At 38.5% G+C, this 23,085-nt stretch overlaps 1 protein-coding gene across 6 annotated transcripts in view; it reads left to right on the forward strand.

The window, feature by feature from the left end:
* The first annotated feature begins 1,370 nt into the window (after positions 1 to 1,370).
* Positions 1,371 to 23,085, forward strand: part of Tenm2 (teneurin transmembrane protein 2) — a 1,398,763-nt gene continuing 1,377,048 nt past the window's right edge. For 3 of the 6 annotated variants that reach the window (XM_004661036.2, XM_012949310.2, XM_004661038.2), the window contains exon 1: positions 1,372 to 1,624. The gene's annotated coding sequence lies outside the window, so the exon portion shown is untranslated. Of the gene's footprint in view, positions 1,625 to 23,085 lie in introns of all 6 variants that reach the window. The other 3 variants (XM_045152019.1, XM_045152020.1, XM_045152018.1) reach the window with 2 other exon arrangements.

Raw genomic sequence — 23,085 nt, forward strand, 5'->3', positions numbered from 1 at the left:
GTTTAGATTCAAGAGGTACTGGTTATAATTGACTCGCTGTTGGTATGGTATTCCGGGGCCTGTTTCCTTCTAGGGTTAATCATACCGTGTTTGGACAGAATAAAATCAAATAATTTGTGGATGGCACGTATCGCCAAGCCTGCTCACAGTAAGCAGGCTATGTCTATTTAGCTGTTACTACTACAACCGCCAGGCCCTGCTGGATTGTTTTTCCCTCAATTACTCTGAAACTGATTTGGCCTTTACTTTGGGGATCCCCTTTATGAAAGGAAGAAAAGCTACGCCTCTCTGAGGTCTGGGAGCCTAGCTTCCGAATTATACTGAGCGTTCTGAGCAGTTTTAGTGGGCACCTGACAGTCTAGGGTAGGCAGGTTTAAAGGTGAAGCGGAATCTGGAAGTCCTGTCTTCCCCAGGCTCTTCCAGCCGCTTCCTCGCTCAAGCCTTCCTAACCCTGGAAAGAACGCTCTGGGTCCAGCGGAGCACTGGGCATGCTCGTGAGCCAAGGCAGGCTCTAGTCGTCCGCAGGACGCGTGGACTGGCTTTGCTCCCTACTTCTTAGAGACCCGAGTGCAGGAGTGCAGGTTTCGCAAAGCTCGACCTTCGCGGCGTGCAGCCAGGGAACCGAGCGTCCCACGGGCACCCCAGAGCCGGAACTGAACTCTCCATGGCCCCGGGCTTGGCGCGCTCAGTGTCTGGTCTGGGAAACAACGCCCGGCTGGGGGTTTCTCTACAGACAAAGGGGTGCACGTGCCCCTAGCGCCCCCTTTTCACAGCCTTGAGCCCCTCCCTGTACAGTATCCCCATCGGTCCCAGCGACAGCATCCAATCTACCGGGGCCCGGGCCTGTGCGCTGCGCTTGGGGCCCCGGGATTGGCTCTTGGTCCCCATTCAGGGACAGCGCTAGCAGGCGGGGCGCGCTTCTCCAAGGGAGAGTGTGTGTGTGTGTGTGTGTGTGTGTGTGTGTCTCTGTGTGTGTGTGTGTGTCTGTGTGTGTGTGTGTGTGTGTCTGTGTGTGTCTGTGCGTGTGCGTGTGCGCGCGCGCGTGTGCATTTGTGTGTGCTTGTGTGCGGCGCGCGGGCGGGCGCGTGTGTGTGCGCGCGAGGGTTCGCGTGCAGGAGCCACTGGGTGTGCGTGCGTGTGTTATGGGTTTGATTCCAAAGCAGGTTGCATATTGGTCCTGGGTGGCTCGCAGGCTCAGGTCGTGCTTGGGCGTCCTCCTCCTCCTCCTCCTCCTCCTCCTCCTTCTCCTCCTCCTCCTCCTAATCGTTTCCGAAGTAGCGGCAGCAGCATCTCCGGCGGCGGCAGCAGCAGCCACGCCAGCATCAGCAGCAGCGGCGGCGGCGGCGGCTCCGCGGCACAGCTACTACTGTGCAGAAGCAGCGAGCACCTTTTGGGGAGTCCGGGGGGCGGGTAAGAGGGAGGAGGGAGAAAGCCTGCCTTGGTCTTTGGGATTATTATTTTTTTTCCCTCCTTCTTTCTCTCTCTCTCTTTCTGGAGGGCGTGTGTGTTGCCCCCTCGAAGTGAAGGAATTTTGCTCCAAAGCGAGCTGGGACCGAAGACTCTAGGCTAAGTTCTCTCCCTATGTAGATGGTGTCAGGGAGCGAAGCTACTGTCCGAGCTGCTGGTAAATGGTTTTCACTTCTTACTCTTTAATGCTTAAGGCTTCTCAACCTCCCCCCATTTTTTTTTCTTTCTTCCGTTTCCTTTCCGTTGCTCTCCATTCTGCAATCGCTCCTGAATCAGCCGCAGTTCTCTCTCCCTCTCCTTGCGTTTGTGCAGTTTGCAACTTGTTTCATGGTTTTCTATGTATTTTTTCCCCCTCCCTTCATCCTCAGATAAATGCTGGACCATTTAAATTCGGCACTTCGGGAGGTCATCATTAGTTGCATGAGTTTGTGGGGGGGGGAGGGGAAAGATTGGGAGAGCAGACTGTTATATTCCTGCAGATGACGGCTGGGATTCTCTTTACTGTTCATCGCAATTATAGGGATTTTTTTTTTTAAGGATGCATTTTTAATATTGCACTGATGTTTAAGGTGATCGCTTTCCAGGATTACAATGCATTTTGACTCAGTTTTCACAGCATGACAAGGTGCCAGGGGTTCCAGAACTACTACTGTACGGTACACGGTGGTGAAAATATTCAAAATTGCAGGGAGAATCATTTGCATTCCAAAAGAGAATTTCTTTAAAAACTGCTGTTTTGCATCACATTGCTGCGGATTTGCAGGAAGCAATGACAGACACCACTATTCACGGTGCATGCAAAGATGACAGACATATAAGTGGCTTGGCACGTTCTCTTCTGCCCTGGTCTCCGGTGTCAGAGCTATCGCTAAATTTACTTCATAATAAATTTAGGGCTTCGAAGCAAGAGAGAGGTTGTTGGTATTGTTTCATTCAAAATTGCGAGACATACAGCAATTGTTAACCTCAAACCAGCCCTCTCTCACGGATGTTACTTAAAGTGGCATCTTGTCAATTTGGGGAGTGGGAAGGGTGCAATTTCTGCCATAAACATGGAGGAAAATTATTTAAAATAGTCAGCATAATGCATGCAAATGGGACTCTAACTCTTTTTTTTTTTTTCTTAAGGACAGGGCTCACTCCATAACTCTTGGTGCCAGGATGTGCTTTAACTATTATTTAAAAATTAATAAATAATAGTTCTTTAATGCAGTCACATAATTTAAGTTCTTCGGAAGGTTCTCAGGAGTTAGCATGTATCATTTGTTTCACTTACCATCCCCATCCCTAAGTTTTCAGTTCCAGGTCAGTGAAAACACTGGAGGGAAATCAGCAATCTAGAAAGAAATCAGTTTAGAGTTGTAACCTTTCAGCTAAGCAAGAGAAAAATGAACTAGTGTGCCAACAGCTTGAGGGCAGGGAGAGGACCATGGTGCAGCAGATTTGCACATTACCATCTCTAGAATCACTCAGGTTTAAACTCAGATGTGAATATTCAGGTTAAGACGACTCCCAGCCAGGTGCATGTATTCTGCAGAGGGAGAGCGTTGTTATTTAAGGAAGCCTGCTTGTGTCCAAATCTCAGAGCCACCTAGGTGCAGAGAGCACAGTTTGCAATATTACCATGAAACTTTTTGTTTCCAGGCACTTAGCCAATGTGGGAAGAGCTGGGTAAGACAGTGTGGCATGCTTAGGACTGAAAATGAAGCAAACTGTCAATTATCTAGCCAGGTCTCTTATATCTATATAGGAAGCTTACCTAAAGCACCTTGCATACCCACCTGTTCTGAGTCCCCAGTGTTGGCAAAGCCTTTCTGAAAACTGTGGATGGCATTCCTAAGTTCTAACCCATATTTCTGCTTTTTTGATACTGGTTAAAAATAAGGTATTTGATTTAAAAGGAAATCTCAGTCTATTCAAGAATCAATTTTTTTATAGCCCCTTGAGTTTACCATGTTGATTTAATTGGAAAGAATAAAATCTCCACTTCCGTTTATTAATAATGCAGCTTTTTTTTAAGTAAAGCATTTGTTTGTGTGGTTAATAAAGAAAAATGGATTCACAGAGTTAACTCCAATCCTAAAACCTTAAGGCTTATGAGGCATGGTGGTGTTGTCCATCCAGGACCAAACCAGAGGCTGTGTTATCCCAGCAGTGTTGAGTGTCTGTACTGGTCCTTCACACACTCCACGTGTGTGGGATCCCAGGATTAACTGACCATGCTAAGAACTTATTTTGCTGGGGTCATACACAGGACACCTAATTGTTATAGTCAACACTAGATTTTTCTATACAAGACATCAGAGTTGGCTCGGTTCTCATATTTTCACTACATGTGAAAAACAAGAGCATGCCAATTTAAAGAATAGTTTTCTCTCCTGCTGAGGTTAGCTGATATCTCATCCACCCACTTCACTTTCTACTTCTAGTTTCCTGGCAACTTCTGGAATGCTCTGATATTTTTATGTTAAAATATTAAACACATCTATGTCTTAGATGCAGTGGCAAACTATATTACTATTCAATTAACTGGATTTGCATTACTCTTCCATGGTTCTGTGCAGTCTTGTGTTTGTAGCTGCTTGGTGAATTTATGACCATCATTAAGTTTATTATTGCATCTTAACAGAGCTCATTTGAACTTTTTGTAACTGGTGTTGGTTTTGGGTTAATATATCAAAATAATATCATCATCTCAATGGGCTTTTGATAAGTGAGGTAGTTTACTTTCCATTGGTCTTCTGTTGAATTTCAGCATTTGTAAAGCATGCCTTAGCTCCTCTCCTGGGGAGAAGATGACTTCTTTTTTGGCAAGGAGGCTGTGTGGAAAGACAGGTGTCTGAGACTGTTGATTCATGGAACTTGGCAATCATCTCTGACTCTATTGTTAGGGTTCCTGTTTTCATTTTGACAGGGATGGAGATTTCTCTGCATGTCCCACAGGGTTGGTTATAGTATAGCTACCAAATATTTCTTCAAATGTATCGATATTTTCTTTCATTGTGCCAGGGAAGGAACTTTGAACGACTTGTGTCCTTTTAAGGAGAGCCAGAGTCAGTTTCATTGTTATAGACTGGATTTGAGAAGTGGATGCTAGTGAAATATGGTCAAGGTCATTTTCAAGGGCCTTTTATTCCTCCTCATGGGAGAGCTAAAACTCAAACAGAAAGTGACATTTGGAGAGGCAAAACTTACCATAAACTACTTGCCTCAAACATGTATCTGTGAAAAACATGCATTTTTTTTTATCTCCCCCACCCCATTACTTTGTGTGAAGCAACAGTTTCCTCATTAACCACTGGCTCCTGGTGGCCCTGATGCGCTCCCAAGGAGTTACACTTGTAATACACACAGCACCTGTACAACCTTCACGCAGTACTATAAGACTCCATTCTTTATTACTTCTTTTTTTTTTCCTTTTTGTTGGGTGGAGATGTCAAATATCAAAATACGTAAAATGTTGCAACATTTTGTTAAATGAGATATACCATTAGGTAGTATTTCACTTAAGGTGTTGTGAAATCATCAGTAGTTTTATCAGATTTATTTTGTGCTGAGAGCAAATAATAGCATTGTCATGATATTTTTGAATGCCTGTTTTCTGTTGTGACTTGTGAGTGAAATAGTCACATTGTGTTGTAGTATGTGCTACCAATAACATACTATTTCTGTTCTCTTTGTTTTTTTTTTCTTTGTCTAAGCACAACAAACCATATCTTAATATAATTATTTTACCTGGGCTAAGCATATGCCTTGCTAATATTTCCAAAGGAATTCATAGGTTAAAGAAGTATTATTTTCTTCTTCTAAAATCCACATTTCTCAGTGCCCCAGCCTATCTAAACTATTGTATAATACAATGCAATTCTGAGCTTGAAATACTATATCTTAAGATAGTTTATGGATAAAATTTCTTTGTTTTTGCTCAAACACTTTCCTTGATCCATCTAGCTTAAGCATAGGATTGTAAACCTTGCAGGTAAGGAGAATTATCAGGAGAAAAAAAAAAAGTAGCTCTGTGCTATGTGGTTGTTCTGACAGTGAAAAGAGAGCAGGTGTTTTAACTCTGTGAGTTTAATAAAGAGAAATCGAAACAAAATAATGGAAGTGAAATGTTAAGGCAGCATCTATCTTTACCAGGTACTTTTTTTTTTTTGATCATGAACAATATGGATTGATCTTTGACTCTGATAGCATGATTGACAGAACCCCTCATCCTATCAACAATGTGCGGCCCCTACCAGAGTATGCATGGGCATGCTCTGTCCTGAGGAAATGTAGCATAGTGTTTGGGATGACACAACTAGTTCCATTGAGGGTCAGAGTTCTCAGGACTTGCCTGCCTTTCTAGGAGAGGAGTTTCTCTGCAGATTTGCTGTGGGCTTTTCCTAGTTCTATTTTCTTGTTTCCCATATAGTTTTGCCACAAGTTTTGTGAGCACAAGTGTGATCTTTTTCTGACAGTCTATTTTATTGTTTTAATGACTGTATTCCTGAGCTATTTTTAAGCTTTAACTAACTAAAAGAACTAGAAATGTTGTGTTATACATTTCTGTTTCTGTCTAGTATACTTATTTCAAATTTATGTAATGCATTTATGCCCTGGGAAATAAGAAATTTCTTAGGAATTTGGTGCAAAAGAAGAAGTCATTTATTTATTTATTTGCTTCCTCAATCTTTAGTATACCTAGTAGGTGCTAAGAATGCAAGCCAGAGATTCAAATTCATATAAGGAAGATGACATTGATACTCAGGATCATATGCTGAACATAAAACTCTAGGAAGGATAAATCAACCCAGGCTTCTTTTGGTAAAGATTTATGTTTAAATATCATGTTTTTACTACCTAGAATTTAAGTGACATTCATGTTTTTAAATGTCTTTTGCTTCAATGAGATCAATAAGTTATAAGTACAAAATATATATACCATTAAATAAAACTTATTTTGGCAGAGGCTTAAAAACTCCTATAATATAAAATAATCATATCATAAAATTATATGTTTGCTATAACTGTGACACTCTAAAAAATTCATTAAAATATCATTGTAACTATTGAAAATAGTCAAGTTAGGTCCTTACTTTATTTCTAAGAATGCAGCAGAACTTAAACATAGCTATATCTATTCTTCTCTTAATTTGTAATATCTATATAACTGAAATACTATATGTTAAGATAGAAATTATTATAAACATTTTCAATTTTAACTACAATAATTTTTCTAAACCATTTTAAACATTAGAACATTTGATTATATATGTTTAATAGAAGTTACTTAGAAGAAACAAAGGCAAATGAAGACTACAGAAGAGTACATTTCAGTAATTTATGTTGTTTTTTTTTCTTTCATTAAGTAATTTTGGAATTCCAAAAACTAGCCAGATACTGTCCTATGCTAAAAACTTTCATGTTAAGAGTAACTTGTTGTCAAGATTATATCTAAGAAAACAAATGTATAGAGATGGGTGCTTTCTTTATAAGATAAAGCTTTTTCGGTATGTAGCCTATATTAGAACAGCAATTTCATTTTATTTCATATGAGCTTTGGCTCATGAAATGTTTGCATACAAATGTCTGTTCTTTCTCTGCCCTGTTTGTTGTATGTCCAACTCATTACTGTAGTTGTAGCCTGGTGTGATACAACACCTAAAATGGGAGGCCTAACTCAGTGTTTGGCACAACCAACTTGATTGAGTGAAGGTACAAGCAAAGGAAAGTGTGCAGAAAAGAAAAAAAAAAATTCTGCAGTTGGTTAGACATTCCATACTGTTATGCTCATGCCACTTGTTTTATTTTCAAACTAGCTAAACTTCTTGAGAAGAGATGAACTGTTTCTCTATATTTTAACCCTAAGAATAACAGAGGGTTCATGGAAACATTTCATCGTGGTTAGGGCTCTACAATGTGTGTGACCCAGTATCTAATTTTTTCTCCTTTCTAATCCTGTTTATATAACCTTATACACAATCAGAATCAGTCAGATGAAACCAATTACTAAGGGGCAAAAGCAAATTTATTTATTACTATATTTACTGGTTGTGTCTGTTGTTTAATTATCCATTGGCAAATTTACGTGTGGCCACAGGAAGGGCTATGGATATGTGTGGCAAAATGGTTTGCCATCACTTCTCACAGCCCAGAGGAGGCAGCCATGAAAATGTGGCAGGGAAAAATCATTTTTTTCTGATTTCCATTATGGTAAGGATCTAAAAGGTAGGAAAACATTTGAAGATAGAGGTATGTTTGTCTTTATATAGAAGAAAATCTGAAGATACAGAAGTTGTTAGATTTTCCTAGGCAATTATTGTAAAGTATGAAAGTAAGATGCATTATATTCTTAGACACAACCAGTTTTGAGCCAGGTGTGGTGATGCATGCCTTTTACCACAGCACTTGGGAGGCAGGGGTAGGAGGATCACCACCACAAGTTCAAGGCTACCTTAAGACTACATAGTGAATTCCAGGTCAACCTGTGCTACCCTACCTCAAAAAAAAAAACAAAAAAATGAAAGGAGACAACCAATTTCATGTTCAATGGTGTGTATTGGAAAACTACCTGAAGTTTCCCAACCAAGTAGATGACTAAGCCCATTGTGGGAAGCGTTTGTAAATTGTGGAGCAAAGGTAGAAATGTAGTAGATGGGACTGAGTGGGTAAGAAGGATAAGGTGATCTGCAAGATTTCAGTAATCACTGTGGGGATTCCAAATGAGTCAATGTGAAGAAAGCATTGCTACAAAACTTGTGTTTAACCTGTGATGGTAAAATCATACTCATCCTTTAACTATGCCTCTTGAGAGTTTTGCCTTATTATTATTATTTTTTTAATCTTCTCTGAAAACCTTCTGTTGTTGCATTCTCTCAGTCTAATTTGTAAATCTTGAGTGGCATATTTTTCTCCTTTTTTCATTGTATGTTTTTGGAATTTATTAAGGTTGAAATTGCTCTTCAAAATAGATAACTGAAATGATTGTGTGTGAAGGAGATGGCACAAAACCAAGGTTTTTAACTTACACATTGTTTACATAATCATTTAGCTGCTAGGATGAGTGAATTTTTATCCCATTCTAGTGCACCAAGTAGAAATTGTATATGGGCCTCGGGGAGAGCACAAACCAGTTTTGAACCTGAGACATTTGAAAGGTTCTGTAAAGGAATCACTGAAAGATATGTGTTCTCAGAATTACAATGCAACATTAATGCACCAATTTTATAAAACAATGGATAAATTATGATCTATTGCTCATTTCCATTTCTTTTGGAAACATCTATTGCAGATGCCATTTCAGCTTTTTCCATTATGCTTTCCTTAACTTTGCCTTCTGAGAAATTAAGATGGTAACATGAACCTTGAGAATTGAAATGGGGTAGGTGTATGGTATTTATAAACTTATTGAGGAAATATAAAAGGCGGTCAATTTTTTTGTACTTATTGCACCTATAATATAAAAGTTATACTATAATAATTTGGATTACAGAGGAAATGTTGCTTGCAGCTGCATTCATGGCACAAGCCAAACAGTAAATTGATAGAAAGGCTGAACTCACTTTCCTACAACGGTGATTTTTCACTAAACTATTCCCTAAGGCCATGCTAGGTATATGAGGGCACAAGTTATTTTTATATGATTTGTGTATGTTCCCATAGATTGTGAAGTCTATTTCTGGGCAATTTTCAAGTTAAAATTGTGTTACAGCTACCCTGAAGGTTGTCATTTCTTGGTTTTTCTCTTGTCAGTCAATTCATAAGTGTTTATTAAGCCCCCATGGGGTGTACACAAAATCACATACAGCTTGGGATATGTGTGTTTGACGATGGCTGGAGTAGAAGCTTACAGCCCATAGGCAAAAGAAGTGTCTCACTCTCTCTGTATGCGTGTATACATGTATAAAGTAAAATTTAATCACAGAAATTTAATGTTTTCCTTACTCTTTTTTGTTTCATTTCTTCCTTTCTTTCTTTTGTATGTATAGTTCATGTTTTAATGGATTTCTCTGGAACTTAAGATCTATTATATAGCTTTAGGCAAGGTCAGTGAGTTTTCTTTCCTTTTATTTATCGATTTGCTTATTTTTAAATTCAATTCAGATAGCTAATAACAAGAATGTTAAACATTCCATCAAATAATAGCTGTAGCTGGAAAGTGAGTATTAGGCTGTCTGCTTTTCACTGAGAGAAGAAGTTAGATCATTCTTAACTCTGGTTTTCAGGATAAGAACACATTCTGATACTGGGCCATTTTAGTGCACACCTGTTGCCCGTGTAAATTTAATCAGTGAATGGATAAATGCCTGCACGCCCCATGCTGACTACTTATATTTTACACAAGTCATGAATCAACTTATGATTTCCTTTTTGTCTGTTTGTTTTTAAAAGAAGCGGATTTGGAAAACTATCAGAACTGGAAAGGAAAAATAATATGTCTGAGCATTCTCCAAAAATCCCAGAGAATAAAAATGGTTTGTAAAGAATAATCTTCCTCACTGAACTTGAAAACATATGGTGAATATGTAGGTCTGAGATTTACTTTTCAAACATTGTTCATGCCCTTAAATTCATCTCTTATCAGTCATTTCTGGGAAGGGTAATATTCTTGAAAAGTACGAGGAGAATAGCTCTAAAAGTGGATGGTAAAGGAAGAGTAAAGGGAGGTACTGACCCTCCTCATGGCCCCCAAGTAATAGCTTCCTGGACTTGGACAGCGGCACTGACTTCTGATTCCCCTGTCAGACTCTTGATTAATGCTCATTTTGATTGTGGTTTTCAAGATACACATATCTCATCTCCAGCAAATAGTAGCTAAACCATCTAAATTTCTTTTCCATCTTCTGTTCCTTGTCTATCTGAATTGGAGAAGCAATGGGTGAAAAAATACGTAGAGCTTTGGGTAACATGCATCATTTAAACTTCGGCTTTTGGCTCATTTTCTCCTGGTTACCTGAATGCCTAAAGATTTAGGAGATCCTTATCAGTGACTGCTGCTCTCCTTCTGGATGCAGTCTTTCTGATATAAGAATGCCCTTTGCAACTCACAACATTGCAGAATATTACAGCAGGTTTCCATTTATTTTCCATTGGTTCAGGAATTAACTAACAAAGAATCAAATGAGATTTGAAATATTTTTGACTTAGGATGGAGTTATGTTCCCACTTAAAAGGTCAAGAGAGAAAATTAGCCGGACGTGGTGGCACATGCCTTTAATCCCAGCTCTTGGGAGGCAGAGGCAGGAGGATCGTCGTGAGTGCGAGGCCACGCTGAGATGACATAGTGAATTCCAGGTCAGCCTGAACTAGCGTGAAACACTACCTCGAAAAAAAAAAAAAAGAGAGAGAGAGAGAGAGAGAGAGAGAGAATTAATATAAATGGGGAAAAGAGGCTGTTAAGGATCACAAACTATCACTGCTTCTGTCACTGAATACAAGGTACCACACTGGAGCCTCACATCCCTCACACCAGCCACTGCCACTGCCATTAGTGCTCCAATGAGAAACGGGACTGTAGTATGCCTAGAAGCACATCTCCATTCCCCTTCCTTCTGAGGGATCCAAGTTTTCCTTTCAAAGTTCTAGGGTGGGGCATAATCTAGTTGACTGTGACCCATCTTAGTGGAGTATGCACATTCTTATACTAAAAAGTCTGGGATACTGAGGTTGGTGCTTTCATTTTATATACTGAATGTTAGAACCTTATGGTATATAAGACATAAACAATGGGATTCTGTCAAATTAAAATTGGGTAAGGGCAACTAATAGAATATAAAAATCACAGGTTGCAGAGATGGCTTAGCAGTTAAGGTGCTTACCTGTGAAGCCAAAGGACCCAGGTTTGATTCCCCAGGACCCACATAAGCCAGATGTACATGGTGGCACATGTGTCTGGAGTTTGTTTACAGTGGCTAGAGGCCCTGGTGCACCCATTCTCTCTCTCTCCCTCTCATAAATAAATAAAATATATTTTAAAAATATATTTTTAACTCCTCTCTTGGATTAGAGGATATATATGATTGTAAAGTATGAAACCCAGAGCATTTGATTATAGTACCTAACTATCTGAAATATTTTTATTTTGTAATTTTTTTATCACCAAGAGTTATAATAGAATGATATCCATTTGAAGTCTGGTCATCCAAAGTTAAGCATAGTTTACCTAAAATGGGTTGACTTTTGTATATATATAAATATACAAAGTTCATGAATTGTCTGAAAGATTTGTTTAAATAACACAGAGAGGCCATCTGGATGGTTTAATAATGGCCTATAAGAAAATTAACATTAGAGTTTCCAGATAAAATATCAGATGAATTTATAACTTCAAAATAAGAACAACTGTGCTAATTGTAAAGAATGAAACTACTCTTCACTCTCATATTTAGATTCTATAAGACTTATTTGAGTCATCTTTCTAAATAATTAGTCAACCTAGTGAAGTAGAGGGTCCATGTAAGTAATCGACTTCACTTATAAAATTTTGCATTCCAAGGTTCAGCCTTTAATTCTTCAAATCTGAATTAATACATTTATTCTTCCATCACTGTCTCCCAAGGATTTTGAAAATTAATTAGAAACAAAATCACTTTTGGTCCTTGCATGTTACATTATGTGCTGAAAAAAAAATATGAGATACCAAAGAGTTATTAATAATGACAAAGGTTCATCCAATATAATAATCTGACTGGCTGAATTCTCACATGGTTGGTATTTCCTAATATAAATTACTGTAGGATTAGATAGTTAAATATTGAATATTGTCTCATTTAATATTAATGCTAATGATGATTCACCAGTTTGGGGAATAAGAAGATTTTTTTTTTACTGACTAATAGCTTTGGCCAGTAACATAATACATTTATACATGTTACAAAATGAGAATGAAGATATTTAAAAGAAAGTGAAAGAAGAAATAAGTGGTCGCCATGTTCAAGTCTCAACCAGCTTTCTCTCCCTCCCTCCCTCTCTCTCTCCATACACACACACACACACACACACACACACACACACACACACACATATATATATATATATATATAGAGAGAGAGAGAGAGAGAGATAACTTTGGTCCTTATGAAAAGTTTTGAAATAGGTGAAAAAGAACAGATGTATTCTATGAGGCCATTGGGCAATAACATACTTGATGTTGTTTAGTCAGATGAGGTGTAAAATCAGAAAATTGGTTTGGTCTTTGAAGGAAGGCTTTGTGTTGACTATGTAGATAGAATGGGATTGTGCATGAAATTAAAAAAAAAAAAAGGAAAAGAAAAAGAGAAGCAAAAACAAAAAGAAATAATTAAATAATGAAAGAGAAATAGTGACCACATAGTCCAACTGGAGTAGTGTAGGTAGACTTGGAATTAACTATTTAATACATAAAACACATATTTTCAATTAAGACTTAAAATTCCTCAAGATTTTTTTATATTTTAAAATTTTTTCTTTCATGTTCTTGATTTTATGAATCTGTATCTCAAAGAGTTAGAAATTGATGATAAATAGGGTAAGTCACCATTGTAGCAACATCTTGTAATGAATAGACAGAGAGATATATACCAGTGCATGCATCAAATTGGTTTAAATTGAGTGTTTGTGATTTTTTTTTTTCTTCCAGGGGGAAACTGTAATGTTTTGTGAGATCATTTTATTTGAAATTGTAATTATCCTTATTTCAGACCTAGTAATCTAACAGTTGAAAAAGCTTTCCTTTTGTTCTGTGTAGATAATGTATGTTGTATGAGTGAATACTTTTTTTTTAAAGTGTTTTTGGGTTTTATTCTTTTAGCACAAACTTACTCCTTGATAAAGGAGCTGGCTATAATTTGCAGAAATGACTGTTTCTTTTTCTTTGGTTGTTGGATAATTGCTCTTTGTACACACTGTGAAAATGTTCATATAGACCGTGACAAAGCCTAGCAGATGCTCTTGTAATTATCTGGAGTTTAAGTAAATTTCGCATCTGATACACACAAAGCAAATGCTTTGTCCACCAGGCTCAGATACCAGCATGTGGATTGCTGTGAATACAATGAGGAGATTTTTAATGGAAAACAAATGGAACTATTAGTAAGACTTTTTTACTCAAAAGACACCAGCTTTCAGCATAGCCTCCAACTTATACAAATTCATAGTTGGTTCCTTTCTGATCATGACCTTTATTTTTGAAAAGAAAATAAATCTTTAAAATAAAATCTCTATCGGTGTGTTTTTTGTTGTTGTTTTGGTTTTCATGCATCATTCAGAGCTTTCTCAAAAAGGAATGATGAAAGCTGGGCGTGGTGGTGTACGCCTTTAATCCCAGTACTTAGAAGGAGAGGTAGCAGGATCACTGTGAGTTTCAGGCCACCCTGAGATTACATAGTAAATTCCAGGTCAGCCTGATCTAGAGTGAAACCCTACCTCGAAAAACCAGAACAACAAAAGGAATGATGAGAAAAATATTTGTTTCATATTCTAATGTTATTATTCTATGCCTGGTAAAGAGAGCATTCCATTATTACAACTCTAGAATGTAAAAGGAGCTCTCATATTGTAAATAAGTCATGCTATAGATAATTACAGTACTACTTTAACAATTTCAATTCACAATGGGGTCCACAAGAAGGAATATATAATGGGTCCAAATTCTTCTTATTGTAAACAAAAGAAATCTAGCCAGAGGAACAGTTTTCTGCAAAAGCCTCTTTTCAAAATTTTGTTTGAGACTAATCTTTCTGTTGTGTATTTTTTGTTGTTGTCTGACTTACATAAGTGAAATCTTTGAAGGCTTAATCTTTTTCTCTCTTTATTCTTAGGAAATGTTAAATGTACAGAGCTACTGGGATTCTCTTAAATGCCTTTAGGTTTTATGGGGAGTTTAAATTACTTTTGCTTTTTATGAGAGTGTTACTAACAATTATTCCTATAGACATTTTATATCATAGTTGGAAGGTGAACTGTGCTATTCCAGCTTTTGAAGTAAGAGAATTTGAAAAGTATCTTAAGCCACAGAGAGTAGGCTTACTTGCCCGCTTTTTACTTTCTTGTACACCAAAAAGCAAAGCCAACAATAAGAGGAGTTCTTTTCTAATTCCTTTAAGAATTAAGAGGCTGCAGGGGGTCTAAGGGTCGACTCATCTTTTTTGAAGAAGAAGAAGAAGAAAAAGATGAGAATTGAAGAAGAAATTTTGAGGAAGAAGAGGGCTTCCCTAGAGAAGTATTGCAGGTTCCCAGTTAGAGCAAGGCAGATGTGATGTGATGGGAACATGGGCTTGTCTAGGAAACAGGTCCACCTGAAACACTCACACAAAAAACAAGATGGGGAAGGTCTTTAGCTCAGTGCCTTTCATGATTTCAAAAGTGACAGGACTTCTCTCATCTATGCTTTGGCAGCTTTTGTTAAGGTGACCCACAATGTCACTTCTGGTCACCCCCACTTTACTTCCCCTCCCCCAGTCCAAAGTGTACTTCTCCAAATATTCCAGGCTATCTTTGGGTTTGGAGAGGAACCAGGTGTTTTCCTTGTTATTTAAGCAACTTGCTATTTTGAAACTCCCTGGGAGAGATGTGGGCATTTTTTATATCTGTGTCTCAAGGCATGTCTTTCCCCTCCTGAAGGAGAAACTGCTTATATAATAACCAGAAGCAGACCCATGGGAACTGAAAAACTCTTTTATGGATATTTCTCAAGAAAAGTAATGCAAGTGCTCTGGTGTCCTGTGTGCCCTCCCACAGGGGTCTCAATTGGAGATATTTGTACAATAGCAGATTCTCAGAAGGATAAATATACACAAAGCCATCTTCCCAAATGGGAAGGATAAGTGGGAAACAGCACCTAGGAGGAGGAGAGCTCCACTAATAACTCAGCCCCACAGAGCTCCTTGAAGAAACAGTTCCAGAGCCCCGACTGTCAGCTGAGCCTGCCAGGGAGACAGATGCAGCAATTGGAAGATAGTTTTCTTCAGTTAGATATTTTGTTCTTGTATATGGACAACCATGACTCATGGGGGAAACCGGGGAGAGTAAGAGTGGGGAGAAAAGAAGAGTCATTTAATCATTCTATTAATCCCATTTTAGAATTAAATCATGGAAGTGAATATCAGCCTGGCCAATTTGCCACCAAACCATGAGAGGGGTAAAGATAGGCCCAGGGCTTTAAACCTATGCCAGTTGATAACAGCGTTAAATTCAGCTTGTTGATGAGTTAACTGACACATTTTCCCCAGGATAATGTGGAAAATTGTGATGCAGCAATTATCAAATGAGCCAGACTCAAAAGAAACATGCTTTGGAAGGGCTGAAAGGACACAAATAATTTGTTCTGTGAGAAATGAGATGTGTTCTCTTTTTTTCTGTCTGTGTGTGTTTACATGAAATATTTGCATGTGACAGATGAACTTTGTTTCTGTTGTTCACTCCTTTGTCTCTCTCCTTCTCTCCACATGTGCATGTATGTGCATATATGGATACATGAGAGACATATTTATATATCACATTTACACTGCCCTGACAAAGGAATCCAGGTTTATAACTGCATCCTGAAATACCACCTTTTATCTGCATTTGGCATTTCATTTCAGATCTCCTCACTCTCCAGCTACATGCAGTTGATTATATAAAAACAGAATATTTATCATCTGATAGGTAGTGAAATACAGTTTTTGTAACTTGTGTGTAGTGTCACATATTGGTTCCCCTCAAATTTCTAGGAGGGGCCCAATAGTCTGGGCTACCACCTTAGTGTTCTCATTTTTCACTTTGAAAATAATAAAAAAAATATATATACTTTCTTTTGAAGAGAAACAAGCATGCCACCATTTCCCTAACTCTTGCTTTTGAAGGATGGAGCATTTCAGGCTTCTTTGGAATCAAGTTTGTTTAGTAGCTCTGTCCTGTAGGTCTTCAGGGCCTAGGATAAGATGGGTCTGAGTGCCTGACAGTAGCCACAATGCCAGACTCTTGATATGCCATTTTTCTGATGGAGTTTTAGAAGTGTCCCTTTCAGATCTACATGCCCTACCTGAGTTGGGGTGGCAGATAGACAAAAGGTATGCGTTTGTGGGAAAAGCAGGCTTTTATTTCCCCACAGTGAATGATTCGAGGGTACTCTAGGCATGGAAAGCCGCAGGTGTGGAGCCAGTTTAGAGAGAGTAATTCACAATTGACTTGTGAATGAGCTAGGCTGCCGTCTTAATCCACTGTACTTGTCTGGCCAATACAGACTGAAACTCTTCTCCCCAAGCTTTGCGTGTCTTTTTCTGTATCTCATGTCAAATCAAGTGCTGAGAGACTGTCCTGTCAATTTGCAGCATTCCCTGAAGAACTTTGGGCATTGAAAAACACATGGGTCATATTGATCCCAGAGTGAACGGGTTGCATTTCTTCTGAGATTTATCAGAATAATGATGACAACATGTCATTTAACTGTTTCGGAAACTTATTTGTGAATACAAGAAAAGATAGATTATTCTTATACCAATGCCAGAAATGCCATTATTTTATGGTTTTCTTGTGTAGACATAGTATGTGCTTGATAAATAAATAACTGTTGAGTGACAGCTACATGATGTATCTCTCCCTCCCCCTTTTGGAATCATAGGAAGACTGTGCTATATGATATGAAACTATGACTGGCTGAGTCAAATATCTTGATTTGATGATATCCATTGAAATTTTATAATTGCACTTTAAATCTCCTAAATGAGGAAATTGCTGGGTATAAGATTGATGTGATATTTCTTGTACTGAAAACTAAGTATTTTGAGGAATTAGGTTGGATACACTGACTGCATGAATTGTCTAACAAATGCTTACTATGCAGGTATTTCAAATAATTATTTTTGTGTTATACTTCCCATTCATTAAAAGATGTGCAGTGTTATTTTCCTGGACCAATAAAAGTAACAATTGTTATCTTTGGTATTAGAAAACCTACTTTAATCATTTGCATTTTTAAAGGCAATCATATCTCCCTAAAATCTAGCTTACATTCTACTGTTGGTGTTGAAAAATTGGCCTGTGGGATAGATTCAAACTGGTGCCTGGTTTTATACTATAAATCAAGTATTAAAAATAATTTCAAATGGTTATAAAGAATCACAAGAATTTTTCATAGCACTTAAAAATTATATAAAATTAAACCCTTTGTCCACCACAAAAATGCATGAATGTAATACATTTGTTGCCTTAGCGAGACAAAATGTCTAGTATATTATTTGTCTCTTCACAGAAAAAAAAGCTTACTTATCAAAGACATAGTTTGTGATAGTTAAAAGGCAATGTGGCAAACTATGTACTCCTTTTTAAGGTACATATATATTATTATATTTTGGCTGCTCTGTGATTTTGAAGTCAATGTAATATTATTATTATCATTTATTAGTTATGTACATATTCAGTATGTAAACAGCTCATGTTGGTATCATCCTTACCCTCATCCTCCCCCACCTCCTCCAAAGGGACCCTCCTCATTGGGGATGCCAGTTATCCCCATGGGGATTGTAGGTCATACATTGTGGGGGTGGCCATTTGTTATGGGGAAGATGCAATCTTTCTGTGCATAATGTTCCAACTTGTGGCTCTCACAATCTTTCTGCTCCTTTTTCTGCAAATTTCACTGAGCCATGTTGGGTTCATTTTAGGTCTACTTCAGTGATGGGCTCTTAGGAGCATCTGTGTCTCTGGATAGGTCTATTTATTATTAAGTATGTGAACCAAAGCAAGATTGTGTACTTGGATAGAATGGCACTTCTCTAAAAGTTTGGTCTGGGTTTTAGCATAGAATAGATGAAATGCTTCACTCTCAGATAGGAAGGAGATACATTGAAAGAAAAGGACTTAGATTGTGATTTGAACATTCCATTCCTTCTTTGATCTATGGAGGAAAGTTACACTAGCTGTCCCTACCCTCTACAGATATGTGCATAGCAGTTACTTGTGACTTATTTTTCTCTCTCACATCATTTGTGTCAGTCTTAAATCCCCACCCTCAGGGTGTTCCTGTTCCAGGGAACCGAATTTAATTACAGTTATTCAAGAAGCATATATGGGACCACATGAAATAAGTATCAGGACTGTGCACATGCTTGGAGTCAGAAAAAAATCTTCAGAATCTTCTGGTAATAAGGGAGAGACCACCTCCCCACCCGCAATCAGTTTAGTGTGATCCATAATAGCGAACAAAAGTAAGGTATGAGACAAGTGATGTAAGCATTGTACAAGTGCCATGCTTTTAACACTAGGAAGAGATGACATTCATAGCTTTCTATGGTGCAACAAAGTGCATCAACTTACCAAGAAGATAGGTTTATTTTGGCTCACATATCTGGATGTGTCACAGCCCATAATTAGCTTATTGCTTTAGGGACTGTGCTGACCCACCATGGTCAGGAGCATGTGTTGGAAGAAGACCTCAATGCATATATAGAAGCAAAAGACAAAAAGAGTTTGGGGTCTTAATATACAAGATAAGATGGTGCCTCCCAATAAACTCATTATTTACAATTAGGCGCTTGGTACCAAGTCTTCAACCTCTAGTTGTTTGGGGGGAGCTTATGCAAAGCTTTGCAGATAAAATAATGCTATTTCTTAATGAGGTGGAGGTAGATGTCAAAAATTTGGGGGCTAGAGAGATGGCAAAGCATTTAAGGCACTTGCCTACAAAGCCAAAGGACCTAAGACCAATTCCCCAGGACCCACATAAGGCAGATACAGAAGGTGGTGCATGCATCTGGACTTCCTTTGCAGCTGCTGCACGCCCTAGCATGCCCATACTCTCTCTCTCTCTCTCAAATAAATAAATGAAAAATTACTTTAATAAAAAAGTTTTATGTTGTTTGGCCAAATATTCAAGTCATGAAACAGAGGTTATTTTCTAGGAGCATAACTGTCGTGGCATCCTTCTGAACACTGTTCCTCAGGGACCTCTGTGAAGTGCATTCAGCATATTTTGTATATGGAACCCACTGGTCATGCAGCACAAAAGGATGCTCTTTCATGTTGAACTAACATTCCAAGGGTAGATGCTACAGAGATTTCTCAGCCAGTGAATTGCACTGAAACCCTGAGGTTCTGAGTTTGGACCTATGGCACCTATGTAAATACTGGACATGTTAGCTTATATCTGTTATCCCTATGCTGGTACAAGCAACAGAGACAGTTGGATCCCTGGAGCAAAATGGTTGGCTACTTTAGCCAAACACTGAGCTCTGGATTCAATAAGAAATCCTGTGTCAATAAATAAGTTGGAGCTGGAGAGATGACTTAACAGTTAAGGCACTTGCCTGCAAAGCCCACAGACCCAGGTTCAATTCCCTAGTACCCACATAAGCCACATGTACAAGGCAGAACATGCATCTGAAGTTCATTTGCAGTGGCTGGAGGCCCTGGCATGCCCATTTTCTCTCCCTCTCTCTATCTCATAAATAAATAAAGTTATAAAACAAGTAAGGCAGAGAATGATTGAAAAAGACAGCCAACATCAACTTCTGGCCTCCACACATATATGCACCTGTAAGAATAGGCTGTTGCACACACCTCTGTACCCACACAATACAAGTATGCATATATACTCATACATACCACACACACACACACACACACACACACACACACAAGGTAAATAAAATAGTAATATAAAGAAATCTTCTAAATGACTGAAGCAGGCAGTTGTAGACAAAAGCAACTTACACCAAGAATCAAATCCACAGCTAGTACAATGACCAGGGGTACACAAGGGATTTAGCAGGTACAAGATATCCACATTCACAGTGCTGGATCTTTCAACCAATTGTATAGCAGTCTGTCCTGATACATGAGGGCTGTATAGCATAGGTAGCCCCCATTTCATAGCTGAAAGAAAAGAAAGTAAGATGAAGAAAGAGCACTAGTGAAGGAGAGTGCTGGGAAATGTAGGAATCAGATCATCCATTGTGTCAATCTCCCCCAGCAATCATTTAGTGAGGTAATGTCAAATGAAGACACTTAACCATGCAGCAAGGTCATAAATACATATGTAATCTGATGGGATGAGATAGAGGAAGAAAGAGTGACCACATAGAATGTCAAGATAGTCTCAGAAAATGATGAGAATTTTTTGGGCAACAGGGAGGGATATTCATGTCTATGAGTAGACCTCTGTGAGCATAGATATGCAAGTTTTATTTAGATAAGGTACACTAGGAAGTCTGTTCTAAAGGCATGGTATTAGGCCTCAGTCAAAGGAAGAACACAGGCGGGCACTCTGTCAGTTGTTGGACCCTCTTAAGTTATTTACTATAGAATGGGCAACTTTCCCATGTTTATGCTACTGATAAATCTGATTTCCATTCTTTCAGCAACCATTAGATGCTACTTTGCGAGGGCTGGGATCTCATGTGTATTCCACCATTGATGGTTGAATTATTGACAGGCTCAATCTTGTAATTGAAACCACAGCTTCTGTGACTTCCTGAATACTATGGCTATATCATATCTAGAAGACAGTATTTCATAGCCCTCCACTCCACATACCATTTAAAAAAATTATTTTAATTTACTGGAGAGATAGAGAGAAGGGAGAGAGAAGAACAGTGTTTATGAGCACACCAGGACCACTTACCATTGAAATCAAACTCCAGATGTATGTACTACTTTGTATATCTGGCTTCACATGGGAGCTGGGGAATTGAACCTAGGCCAGCAAGGTTTGATATCAAATTCCTCTAACTGCTGAGCAATCTCCCCAGCTCCATATATGCAATTGTTAATAAATGAAATGTCTCTGTACTTGTTTTAAGATAATATTAGAAAGTCAGGCATGTTGGCACATGTCTCTAATCCCAGCACTCAGGAAGCAAAGGTAGGAGAATTGCTATGAGTTTGAGAGTTTGAGGCCATCCTGAGACTACATAGTGAATTCCAGGTCAGCTGGGCTAGAGTGAGATCCTACCTCAAAAAAACACACACAAAAATATAATATTAGAAGAGGCAAATTTATAGAAAAGCCAGGATTGCCCATTTGACATTACTTAATGAAGAATAAATGTTCCTAATGCTATCATATCAAATTTAAATTTGATGTTAATACATTATATTCAGGATATAACATGATTATAATATTTATATAAATAATTTGGGTTTCAATAAGAATTTTATATTAAAATATGTATTTTGTGAAGAATAGAGCATAGGATGTTAAGAAAGAATGAGAGCAATTAGTGGACTTGTAGTTTTCCATTCAAGATACTGGTAGGAGTGAATGTGGAAGACATAAAAAAGATGCCAGTTAATATAGGTGGTACCTTTTTGGGGGGAGGGTATTTAGGATAGGGTCTCGCTCTAGCCCAGACTGACCAGAAATTCACTATGTAGTCTCAGGTTGACCCCGAACTCACAGTGATCCCCATATCTCTGCCTCCCAAGTGCTGGGATTACAGACATGCACCACCACACCCAGCATAGATGGTACTTTTGAGATGAAAGTCCTTGAGGATTAACTGAACATAAGACGTGAAGCTCAAGAGAAGGCAAGGATGACAGACAGGGCTCTAGCTTGAGCAGCGAATAAGTGGTGATAACACCACTGAGAATAAATATCTTTGGAAGGGCAAAGGGTGGAGGCACACCTATGAGTCATGGGCATGCACTGGAGGCAGATTCTCTGGACTGGGATTAGAGAAGATGGTTCTCATCGTTAGGGGTTCTGCAGTGCAGTATCAACATTCTGGAGACAGGTGTGAAGCATGTTGACACACATGTGAAAAGCTAAAATGGAGAGAAGAGAGGAGGTGTAAACCACATGTAAGAGGAGGCATTGACAAGACTTATTCAGAAGCAGAAAGGGATGGACGGAAAGCCCAGAGTTCTTTCAGAGGTGCAAGAAACATAGCAGGTGATGAACAGGATCTGACAGCGGAAAATGGGTTTGGAATGACAAATGGGTAAATTCAACTTTGAGCACAAGACAAAGTAGTGGGTGTTTTCCTTTATGGTCAGACACATGAGTCTAGTGCTTATGAAACAATTGTGGACAAGAAATGATGTGCTTAAGTGTGTGTCCCATGTTCTCAAATGGACTTATACACAGATAAGTTAGGAGAGAAAAGGACTGGCAATAGAGTCCAGGAAAATCCCAAATCCTCCAGCCTGGGAAGACTGGAAGACTGAGGACTGGGAAGACAAGGAAAAAGAAAATGACAAAAGGAGAGAATAATGTAGAAATGTGGGAGAAAAGAGTTTCCTAAAGCAGGACATTATCGCTGTTGTTGGATTCTGTGTGTGTGTATTGTAGTTCTGAGATGAGCATATAGGTTATTAGAAAAGCTCATGCATAATTCTTCCAATGGGCTAGAGAAATGGCTCAGTAGTTATGACAGTTGTCTGAAAAATTTAACAACTAGGGTCAATTAGCCAGAACCCACTTAGAGCCAGATGCACAAGGTGGCACATGCATCAGAAGTTTGTTTGCAGAGACTATAGGGCCTGGTGTACCCATCCACTCTCTCTCCTATCTATCTGTCTATCTATCTATCTATCTATCTATCTATCTATCTATCTATCTATCTATCTATCTATCTATCTATCTACCTATCTATCTGTCAACCTATCTATCATCTATATATCACTCTCAAATATAAAATAAATAAAAAAGAATTTTAAAAAGTAGAAAAAAAT

The sequence above is a fragment of the Jaculus jaculus genome, chromosome 6 (assembly GCF_020740685.1).
Source record: "Jaculus jaculus isolate mJacJac1 chromosome 6, mJacJac1.mat.Y.cur, whole genome shotgun sequence".
Taxonomy (NCBI): domain Eukaryota; kingdom Metazoa; phylum Chordata; class Mammalia; order Rodentia; family Dipodidae; genus Jaculus; species Jaculus jaculus.